This window comes from Solanum pennellii, chromosome 12 (assembly GCF_001406875.1).
Source record: "Solanum pennellii chromosome 12, SPENNV200".
NCBI classification, from domain to species: domain Eukaryota; kingdom Viridiplantae; phylum Streptophyta; class Magnoliopsida; order Solanales; family Solanaceae; genus Solanum; species Solanum pennellii.
In genome coordinates, this window is record NC_028648.1 from 17,080,876 (window position 1) to 17,093,401 (window position 12,526).

Genomic DNA, 12,526 nt, shown 5'->3' on the forward strand with positions numbered 1-12,526 from the left:
ACTTGAAGACACTATTCCTCTCAAAGGTACTCAACTGATGGAGTTCATCTAGAAGTTATGAGCATGAACGACTCAACTCGAAGGTCTAAATAACTACGTGTAACTCATGCATTCAACTCTTCTCATTCTCTTAATTACTTGCTCAAAACTTAGTCAAATCAACAGTTGATCTTAAAGAATTCACAATTGAACTCATAGACTTTCTTGAACTCTATCCTTAACTCTCTCTCTTGAATATGAATTATTAGTTCAAGTGTTATGGTACATGATATTTTGTAATGAAAAAATAGTCTCAAGAATACATTCTCATCCTTCTCATACTCACTTTCTCGAGTCTTGAAACAAGTTACAAGAAGTAATAGAAGACTCTTATAAAGGACTTAAACTCTTATAAAGGACTTAAAGATACTTTCTCAAACTGATCAGAAGAACTCTCAAGACTTAATTCTTAACTTTACGTTGAATTTGAATAATGAATTCAAGTTTATTATCATGTTATGAATGATCTCTAGGTTTTTGTTGAAGTAGATTAGAAACGAATGGGATGAAGATAAACTTTATATGAGCTCAAACGTGACAACCGACAAAAAAGGAGTGAGGCCAGGCGACCCTAGCGCGTTTGGGGGGCGGGGCGCAAGATTCTAACTTCATAGGCTTCATATGGGCGCACTGCATAGGCGTTTCCTATCCCTTTGGGCCCATCTGGGTCGCGCCGCACCATTCTATTCGCAGGTCAAGTTCGATGAATTTCTCCTCTCGTTTTCTAATTCTAAATCGCTTTTAATTGATTCTTTTCTAAATTTTTCCTTATATCAAATTACCAAACCTAAGTACACACTAGTCCACTCAAAAAATCAACTTTATCTCAATAAATCATCAAAACCCCAACAAAACAAGATTTAGGATGAACTTCAAGAACACTTCTCTAGTACTTAAATCCTTCAACCTTTTAGAGTGAAATCACGCTGAAAATAACATGTTTGGAGTGTGGGTGAACAAACTCAACACTATGGAAGCTAACATACCTCGTTGGGATTAAACCATAAAGAAATTCTGCAACAAGACGCAAGAATCTCAATGAACGTTTGATCCTCTCCTTTTTTCTTCTCTTTTCTTTTATTTTCTCTTCTTAACTCTCAACTAAAACCTTAGGTATATTAGGATTATAAAAATTAACCTAATAGGAATATATCCTTACTCCCTTACTAAAGACAAATTAAATCTGATTAGATAAGGAAAAAACCAAAATACCCCTTACTATTTTTGGGTAACTTTCATTAACTGGACAACTTAACTTCAGAAGGGCATATCTCACTCATCCGAACTCCGAATTTAGAAAACTCAGCGGCGTTGGAAAGATGATTAAAAGATATTTCCTAAGGTATCTTTAATAACACCTAAATCATTATGTTCTAAGAATTATGATCGTTTGATGTTAACCCAAAATTCATACGTAGCTTAACTCTCCAAATTTCAAATTTTTGTTATTTCTAATTTAGTTCGTTTAGAACTGAAGGTGCTACATCTAGTGAACAAGTCTTAATACTTAAGAATTTTTAATTTCCTTGGTAAAAATCTCATACACAACAAAGGACAGTTCGAGTCTTAATTCAAACATTTTCTAGGGTGTTACAGAGTTGATTTTTATTTTGATGGCATAAATAGGTATGTAACTCGTTAAAGTACTCATATGACTTTACAGAATTTCATTCGGGTGAGTAGATATTCCCGAATCGATCTTAGCGTAAAGGGTATTTATTTATCATCATGGGTTAGAGGTGTGGTGTGAAATGAGATTTTGAATTCATTTAAATATCTCAGTATTTCAGAAATGCCGCTATGGACTTTTTTCACTGCTCCAAAGAAGTCGATATAGCGGGATAGGTGTCGTTGTGTCAGACCCGACGCGACTTAAGGTGTTAGTAAACCTCTAAACAACCTCATTATGCACTTTTTTAAACCCCAGGGCTCCTACTTCATTTTCACCATTCTTAAGGCTAAATGTTATCTTTTCACTCCCCAAATTCATTTTTCGACCCTTTGAATGTAATAGAATGGATTAATATTGATGAAGAAGGGTTTTGTTATAGATTCTATTGTGGTAAAAATCCTAAATTGGATAATCGGGACTGTGGGTTTGGTCTAGGGTTCATATAATTGTTATAATTTTTAATAATTAACCATTGTTTGTTTATTCCCATGTTATTATGATTGTATTAGACCAAGAAAAAACGGAACGAATTCGGAAAGGGAAAGATCAAGTTTCTTAGAATTTAAAGTTTTTTTCGAGGTAGATGATGGTTGTGATTCTATGATTGTGTGATATATGTTTGTTCTTGCTTCATTATGATACTTGTATGTATGCTAGTTACAGGAAACGTGCGCTGCACGTTTGTCCCTTGTTGTTAAATTTCTATATAGTAAAAAAAATTGAGTTGTAAAATACAAAATGCTGTAATTAACAATATTAGTTTTACCATTTAGATTTATTTCACTAAATAAAAATATATATTGTGAATACTTAAGCATTTTTTGTTATCCTTCATTTGCAGTTTCTCATTCTCTTTTCTTCCATGTTGAACTATGCATATAACATAAATCTTTGTAAAGTGGCTCTTAAAAAGCATATTGAAATTTTAATTCTGAAATTATTTTTACAACATAGTGGAGAGAATCTTCATATTCAACTTTCAATTATAAATAATTAAGGGTATGAGTAATAATTAACATTCAATAATTAGGCATAAGAATATCACATCCTCTTAAATAATACAATATCTCTAAGGCAAAAGTAGACATTCTAATTTGGACAATTACTACTTCACTATTTATAGGTCCAACCAATAATCAGGAAACCGGAGTTTACAATTTTCTAGCCATATTTAAAATTTTGCATCAACAATAAGTAGCTTCTCATAAGAGTAAATAGAAGTTTGATGCATAAAATTTATAAGTTCTAAAAGACATCATTAATTTTGTGCATATGCAAATGATATAAACACTTGATATATTACGAAACACACCTGCAACCATCATCATGATTATTATGCTAATTATTTTTATTATTGTATCACATATACATAACCTAAGAGAAATATTGTACATATGATTTAAAAAAAGAAAAGAATAAAAGTCTTTTTTCATAAAATTTCTCTTTGAATAATTAATATAAATGGAGCAACACAAAATTTTCAAAATGACTTATTCTAGATATACGGTCAATTCGAAGAATAAATGTTTACACAAATAAATAATAGACTTATAAGATCAATATATTTTACAATATAAACGAAAAGTTAAATGAAAAAACATTTTTAAAAAATCAGATGTAATTTTTCTCATTTAGTTATTCCTCTCATTACTATTAAATAATAATCTCAAAAATATATTTAAACTAAAGTACAACACTATATCGATAGTCGCATATGAAATTAACTTATTAATCTTTCATTATGAATTTCATCAATAATTAATAAATATAATAGAACATGAATTGCATATCACTAATTTTCATTTAGGACACAAGATATTCCAATCGAAAAACAAAATCATAAAAAAGTAAATCGACCAAAATATTAAATTAAGGATGTATAAAATACTTAAGCTTGACAAGGAGGAGTGGATAAAAATAAAATGAAATTACTAAAATACAAAATGATGAGCTAGATTAATTTGCTTGAAAATCTCTCATCCTCCTCTTATCACTTATATGAAGACCATGCTAGGTATTTTATAGTAATAGCTAGGATGACTTTTGAGTAGGTAAAATTAGTTTGCATTAAATTAGTTCGATGATTTTAGTCCATATTAAATTTATTTCAAAGAAATACTCTTCAAATACTCTTGATTTTCACAACAAAAGAGACATTAATTATTAATGTGAATTTGATTGATGCACTAATTTAAATGAATTATTTATTAATTTAATTATATTTTTTAACATTTGTTTTAATTATTTTAATATAAGGGTAAAAAGGTAATTCAACTTTGAGCTTTGCATATTTCTACTTATAATAATATATGATGAATGTTATTATGTTGATCACACTTGTTGTAAATGAAATAGATGAATGATGATTGGCCATGAAATCAGGACTTATATGTATGATCTTAAAGATATACTTGTGATTGTGATCAGTGGTCTAAAAGGCAGGGGCGTGAGTAGAGGACTAAACCCCGTGACATATGGCGTAAGTCCCATGGTCTACGAGGCGTAGTCACATGTATATTCAATTTTATAGTTTTATTACTAATTAAATTCCTTTCAATGATTTTACAAATTATTTTTTATTAAAAACCTATAATATAATTATATTATGATTTTTATTTGACATAAGTATTAATAATCTATAATAAATAAAAAAGTATTATAATTACTATTTGAGAAATATAATTACACAATTAATAATAAAACATGACTATACAAGTATAAATAATCTAACATCTTAATTTTTTAATAATAAAATAATCATTATATATATATATATATATATATATATATATATATATATATATACAATTTACCACCCCACCCCCCAACCTTAAAAGAAAATAATCACTAAATTTACAAGTATTATAGTATAAATATCACTCTTTCATGAATAGAAATAAAATTACTTTAAAATAGTTAAATAAAATATGATAATTTTGAGACATATGACAAAACCATGAAGACCAATGATAAAGTGAAAAAGAAAAAGTTCGCTACAGATTTTTAAGTGAAATGTTACGTAATATATAATTACCTTCTAGTGTTATCAAATAGTAAATATGTGATACTACATTTGTTGTTTGGGTTACTCTCAATCTTGTTATATTTATAAATTTAAAAGTTACGTATCATTAATTTATTCAAGAATTATGAGGGTCAACGCTGTTAAATAAAGATTTTCACACATAATTTGTGTAAAATCTGTTAGGCGAGACTCGATTGTTGGGTGTTGGGCGTACAATCGGGCTTTTAGGGCGAATTCTTGTAGAATTAAGTCCAACACTTGAGCCTCAAGGTGTTTTTCTAGAGCCCCGCCCCAGGGCGAGTCCTAGATGAGTCTTTTAAAACATTGATTGTGATTGTGTTGTGTTGAATGGATTAGTTGTCACGTTCTAGCATAACTAGTTATGGGATCGATTGTCATGTTTTGGCTAACTATTGGATCGGTTGTCATGTTCCGGCATAACTATTGGATCAGTTGAAACATTTCGATATACATATTGGATCGGTTTCCACATTTTGGCATAAATAGGAGATCAGTTTCCACGTTTTGACATGCTAACTGTTTCAGTTTTGGTTCCATGAGAGGACCAACGATGTGATATAAAATGTGAAGTTGTTTATAAATGTTGATGATATTGTATGTGTTGATATATATGCATGCGATTATAATAGTTTCTTAACTTGATTATGTTGCGCTAGTGGGATAGCCTCGTGATCCTACCAGTACACTATAGTTGTATACTGATTCTGCACTTGCTCTTATTTTTGTTGAGTACAGGGCATCTTCACGCAATTATTAACATACCTCTCTTAAAAGATCAATGATCATCGCTTCGAATTCAAGGGAAAGCCCATTCTTTCAGTTAGCCATGGAATTCTCTTTCGTCTATGTCCACAATTTCCAGACTTAGACATTTTTTATAGTTAGTTGATTAGTTCATTAGTTTGTTGTAGTGTCCCTTCTTTTTTAGACTTGGTTCATTGTTTAGATGTTTTGGTATTGACTTTAAGGTTATAGAATTTTCTTCGCATTTAAAGTTATACTAGGTAATTACACATGTTTCGCGCGGGTATAAGAAATCTTTCTAGCCTTTTAAACAATTTTACCAATAATTGAATGTTATAAGAAAAAAAAAGTAAATTTTGTATGTTTTTAGAACATTTCTAGAGAAATTAAATAAATTAAAATTATCACATATCTCAAAAATTGAAAATATATAATTAATGATTAAAAATAACTTGATATCTAATTATTTTAATCTTTTACATAATTAAACATATTAATGTGTGATGGTATAATTGTCTTGTTAAACTGAGTGATGTTTTAATGTAGCGATTAAACATTTCTTTTTATTTATACATGAAAAATATAGAATTTGATAATTTTATGGTTATCATAACTCCTTGTTTAAAATTTTTTATGTGAATGTTTTTTATAACAAATATTAGTAATAAATGAATTAAGATCGAAAAAAATGTACATCGCAACAACATAAATAATATTTTTAGAGACAATCCACTTTTTGTGGTCAAATGTTCACTTATTTTCATTATTATTACTTTGTTATTATAACAAAAAAGTTTATAAAAGGAGAAAAATATATTTGGAACTACAACAAAATAATATTGTTGATCCTTATAGTAATTCATTCTTCATTGAACTGCGGAACGCCTTTTCGAATGCTTCATCAATGCAACTTTACAGCTTTTTCTGGAATATTTATGTGTTATTGTTACATTACAAAAGTACACATAGATTAAAATGTTATTCTAGATTCATGTTAAAGAAACATTCTCAAACAGTAAAAAATTAAAAATGATTCTAAACATTGATAATTCATATGCTCAGCAATAATGGGACATGAAGGATAACAAATCTATGTTAATAGACATATCTTTTGTAGCTTAAGATACTAATTTTATTCAGAGTAGGTTTTGTTTCATATTCTTCAAATTAAGCTTGACAAAAATAGTCATAACTTATGCCAAAAGTATTTAGAACAACCGAATGATAAAGGAAATAAACATTAAAAGGACGAAGATCTTTGTCATAGTGAGATTAGATGCATACCAAACAAAAAATAATCAATACAATTGTATGGAGACAACAAAAGAGCAAGAAAAACACATTAAACAGAGTTAACTATGAGATATTCAATGCTGATAATATATTTTTCTAACCAGAAAAGCTCCTATGTTTTGAAATAAGATACATAAAAGAATTGACTAACACTTCAATCAACTTTCAATCCTTAGAGTACTTATAATATCCACTGATGAAATTTAGTAATAATATACAACAACACAAAAACAAAAAAATATAGGCATGCAAAGTTATTAACTCTCAAAGGATTTTCTGAAGAACACAAAATCACATTCTTATTTGTGAAGAAATAACATTGTTGATTAAGAAATTTGACGGTAGAGAAAACTTGCTTGAATATTAATTTAACATTTGTTATTTGATCTGTACTATCAAATACTAACAACAATAATCTTTCATAAACATAAACAACAAATTTTAAAGTGTATATTAAAAAACAACAACTAATAATATAAGATTAAACTAATGATTGTAAAAGACATACCAGGATATGCAACGATAGAATGAAACATAATGAAAAAATTGAGCCAACCGAATGCACAATGTAGTCCTCTTTTTATAGACACCAAGTGTACAAGTATGATTATCGTGTCTTATTGAAAAGGTCACAACTCCTTGGAAAAGTTACAACCCTTCGGGAATGTCACTACACCTCGTAAAAGTCACAACTCTTCATAAAGTCACAACTTTTTCATAAAAGTCACAATCTTCTCGAAAAAAAGTTACAACTTTTCATGAAAAAGAGAGTCTAGTTTTGAAAATAAAATAAATTTGAACAGAATTATGGTTTGTGCAATGGCGGAGCTACAGTTTCCCAAGGGTGTCCAATTGGACACTATACAAGCAAAATGCTACTTGTGACGGTTAAAATAATTAAGTTGGACATATTGAGTATGTTGATGTGCTTTGGCCCAACGGTTTAAAGCTCCTGCCCACTTTGAGGTTGTGGGTTCAAATCTCCACAACTGCATTTTTTTAAATACAACACTTTTATTTTATTAGGTTTACTAGCTAATTGAATTTCAAAAAATTTGACTTCTTATTTCCTCCCATTAAAATTTTAAATAAAATTTAATTTTAAATACAATTTATTTTATTATCCATTAACTTATTTCTTTAATTGTCTAAACTAATTAATTACATTCTTAATTAAAAATTTAGGTTTAGTAGCTAACTGAATTTTATGAATGAGTTTTTATTTCCTCTGATTAAAATTTGAAATAAAAACTTAAATGTAATTATTTTATTTAAAGTAAGTAAACAAACTCTAAACTATATCTATAAAACCGTTAAAAGGGAACAAGAGAACACCGATCATTTGATTTGCTTCCATTATTCATTTCTCGTTATTGTCGTCATCACCATAGATTAGTGAAAGCTTGAAACTTAAAAATGGTTTCATGTTAAGCTTAATGCTCCCCTCTTCTTTTTTTATTTTTGCTTTGTTCTTTCACTTTATATTAAATTAAATACAAATGTTATAGCTAATATTATGCATTTTGATTTTTAAATTTTGGAACATTTATTCGTAAAAAAAAGTAATATTAAAATTGTGTAATTTAATTTTAATTTTTTCAATGCATCTATTCATCGAAAAAAATACTTATGTAATATTTGGACACCCTTCGTAAAATTCCTAGCTTCCCCACTGTGTTTTTGGTGGCGCCACATAGGCGGGCATAGGGTTCTCTTATATATATATATATAAATCTGTGTGTGTGTATATATATGTATATATATATATATATATATATATATATATAGACACACACACACACACACACAGACACAGACACACACACACACACACACACACACACATATATATATACACACACACACACACACACACACACACATATATATATATATGGAAACTCTATTTTCTTTCCTTAGAATTTGACTTAATTGCCTTAGTTACAACTTTAGTTGCTTCGTTTGGGCTGTAATAGTGGTTCTCCCACCGGAGTGTTAGTGTGGGTATCAATCAGGACGATATGAGTCGGGACATTTTTTATTTGTGGCCATATACAAGATTTGATTGCTGATTTATTTTTTTTCTTTTACTAGAACAAGCAAATGCATCATAATTTTCCCCTTTTTGGGGGGGTTTCACTTCATGAACAACCCAACAAACTTTACATGACACTTAATAGGAAACGACTAGTTGTGGAAGCACAATCATCAATGCAGAAGATAACGGAGAACTTACTATCTTACAGAATGAAGGTTGCAGTTCATTGTAAGGAGTGCATTATTTAGATCGTCAAATTATTCTTCTTACTTTAAGTGGATGATATACTTATATAGGACCATAAGAATTTTGTCTTCATAAACACTCATTAAATTGTTTGACTGATGAAGGGGTTTCATTATCAAATTGGTGAATCCCGACTTTGAGTAGGCAAAACTATTCCAATAAATTATGAGAACTTGAGGGAAATAGTTATGGAGGTATTCAAATACTTTTAGAGAGTTATTCTCAGTTGAAGTTTTTTATGTGGTTATGACTTTTTTTTAGAATGTAGCTATGTTTTAATATTATGTTTTTTTACTCCGCATGGAGAAGGATTCTATTATTGTCCTTTTATTAATACGAAATGATAGTCATATTAATAAATATTAAGCAGTTTCGATTATGAGCATGTTTGCCTCATAAGATGTTTGTTTCTTTTGTAGATGGAGTATCTTCCGATTTCCTCATGGGAAACATCACATATGATCATGAGTGATTTTTTCAAGATATGGAAGGAAACTCTTGGAAAAAGATCATTACTGGGTTATTTTATGCATGTTGAACCAAAATTTTCAGAGTTTGGCATCTCTGATCAATACACTTCTCAACACACTGTTATACAATATGCTAGCATCTTGGCTCAAATGACAGCAACATCTCAATCATCACAAGCAACAAGAAATTAGAATTTTTTGTTGACATTATAAGATTTTTCCTTAGCTTCAAAAATGAGTTTTAAATTATGTTCATAAATAAATTGGGGATATGCACATTAATAGTAAGCAATCTACTATGATTTCATATCAACGTAATTTCTTTCTGTTTTTAGTGGGTGATATGGAATCTTAAATGGTTTCTTTCATTTATGAATTGTTCTTTAAGATTATATACTTTTAAGCTTTGGAGAGTAAAACTTTTTTGCTCGAAAGGAAATATGGTATATATGTTATTATTACTATAGGAAAATAAAGCATTTTAGATAATTAATTTAGAGAGGAATTTTGTCAAACTTTTATCATGATTCCACATCTTATAATCTCCTTTTTCCCGTTAATTTATATCATTTCATTATGAAAAGAAAATCAGCACAATAAAAAATATGGTAGTGGGTAGGTGGTGCGTTGTGAGAAACTCATAACTAGGGTGGTGTAACAGAGTTTTATTTAGGACAAAACAATTTTTTTGAATATCAAAAGCAAGATGAAGTGGTAGGCTAGTTAAATTTAAAAAAAGAGCAGAGAAGAGAATACTAAATTATATAGAGTTTGTCATGTGGGTTAGGGTTGTTATAAGTAGAACAATATGGTAACAAAAAATGGGACAGAGTAGGAAAAAACTTTTTCCAAGTTATTAAGAACCATTGTAACCCCACCCTGTATTCCTAATCACCACATTCTACAAGTATAGTGTTACAAGGTCTCTTCCTAGAGGATAGGTACGTAAAATGAAGCTAGACGAAGCAAATCTAGCTCATGATCCGTTTTGAACTCAATGATTGTACCTTTATCAAGAAATATAATAGGGGTTCAAACCAATAAGTAAAATATAATTTTGCACCAAACATTGAATTCAGTAAGTATTTATGTATGATAGAACATGTAATGATATTTGCCTTTGAATGAGCTTGTATAAAGTTAATTGTAGTGATGTTGGTTGCTAAAAGTGATTGTAATAACAAAGGTGGCTGGTGATTGGCGACGATAATGGTGATGGTTAGTGATTGTGGATAGAGTGGTAATTACCCACAAAAGATATGAAGACTCTGTTCAAGATTTTGATGATTTAAATGTTGAAATCTTAATGATAACAAATGTAATCTATGACATAAGGTCTAAATCATTCAGATTCAAACATTCATTAAGTTTCGTAAAATTATATATGAATGAACTAGCATTGGAACTACTAGAGGAGTTAATATTGTTATGTTGAATTATAAATAATCAATGTTTGATATGACTGTTTGTGGTTAATATGACAAAGTGCCAATAGCGCTACTGGCCCTACAAATGTTGCAAAACCGATCATTCCTTTTTATATGGTGATGAGCATGAGATTTTAAAATATAGGAGACAAATCAATATTGAAGAGATGATTAGAGTGTCAGATGCTATTTGGTGAAATGCAATCAATAGCTTGCATTCTACAAAAGGGAAATCAAAGAATTATGTAGTTCCAAGCTATGTCTGAAGTCTCAAGTTCACAAAAGATTTTATATTTAGAGTGATAAAAGTTAAATTTCAAGAAAATAGTTCACGTAGTTTTTATGACATAGGTGGTTATTAATGGTGGTTGGTGAGTGTGATTGTGAATATTATTCACAAAGAATACAACTGAGACTTTGTTCACGATTTTAATGATACTGAGACTTTGTTCAGAAAACCCCACTTACTATAAGATGCATTCTGAAAAAAAACTTAAATATAGAAGTTCATACCATAGTATTTGGCAGGAAACTAGGAAATACAAGACAAAAGAATAAATCGTTAGCTGATAATAATGCAAGTACAAGATTTATCGACTGATAAGTCATTAAGTTTGTTGTGATAAAGGAAGTTCACTTCTTTTATGCCATGATCCCAGTAGACCTTCTTATTTTTTGGGTGGAGTTTGAAGCTTCTTGCTTCAGGTGTATCCTTGTTGAGTCATAGTGTGCTCCAACTCCCATTTTACCTTTCCCTCTCCATAATTGGGAACGTGTGACTTCCATCTAAGTTGAATGTCCTTGAGCGTCATATATCCATTCATCTTTTCACCGCAACAAACAACATCAAACTGCACAAAATTATATAAAGATGATTTAGTGGCAAAGCAGTATTGTGACAATATTTTCAGCATATCTTCACGTAGAATATAATAAGAATCTGTTTCACTATCCTATTAATGTTTGTTTCGTCATTGTAATTCGAGATCATTAACTGTTTTAACATAGGTTTGCTTTATCTATGTTAAGCAAGCATTAGTATATGTATGCCTTACATTGAATTTTATATAACTAACTAGTTGAAGGAAATGCATAATTAGCTTATAAAATCATTACCTCAGTATGATCATTCAAATTTAGCTTCTGTGCAATGAACTTCTGGATAAAAGTTACAATGACGTTATTGTCCCTGCAAATGATGCGGAATCACTCATTTCATTTTACGTGTTGATGAGCATAAGTTTTAATCAATGTTGTGTATGGAAAATCATACTTGAGATGGATATTAGACCTGTCAAGGGGAGGCAATCTAAGTCCCTTCCTGCCAAGAGTAAAGAACTAATAAAGTTGTGTCAGATCAATGAGACAAGAAACTTATGAGTGATGTGGCTGGTACTTAGTTTCCTCCATGTGGTACAAGTTTAAACCAGAAAGAGGAAAGTTCCTTCTGTATTTCGTACAAATCATAGTTTTCTTGTGTTGAAGAATCTCTTTCTTCAAGACCAGTATCTTGACTTTTCTCGCATGCTTTTCTATTCTTGCTCCTCTTTT

General features: G+C 29.7%; 1 pseudogene; it reads left to right on the forward strand.

The window, feature by feature from the left end:
• The first annotated feature begins 8,897 nt into the window (after positions 1-8,897).
• On the forward strand, positions 8,898-9,869 carry LOC114075267 (annotated as a pseudogene).
• The last annotated feature ends 2,657 nt before the right edge of the window (positions 9,870-12,526 follow it).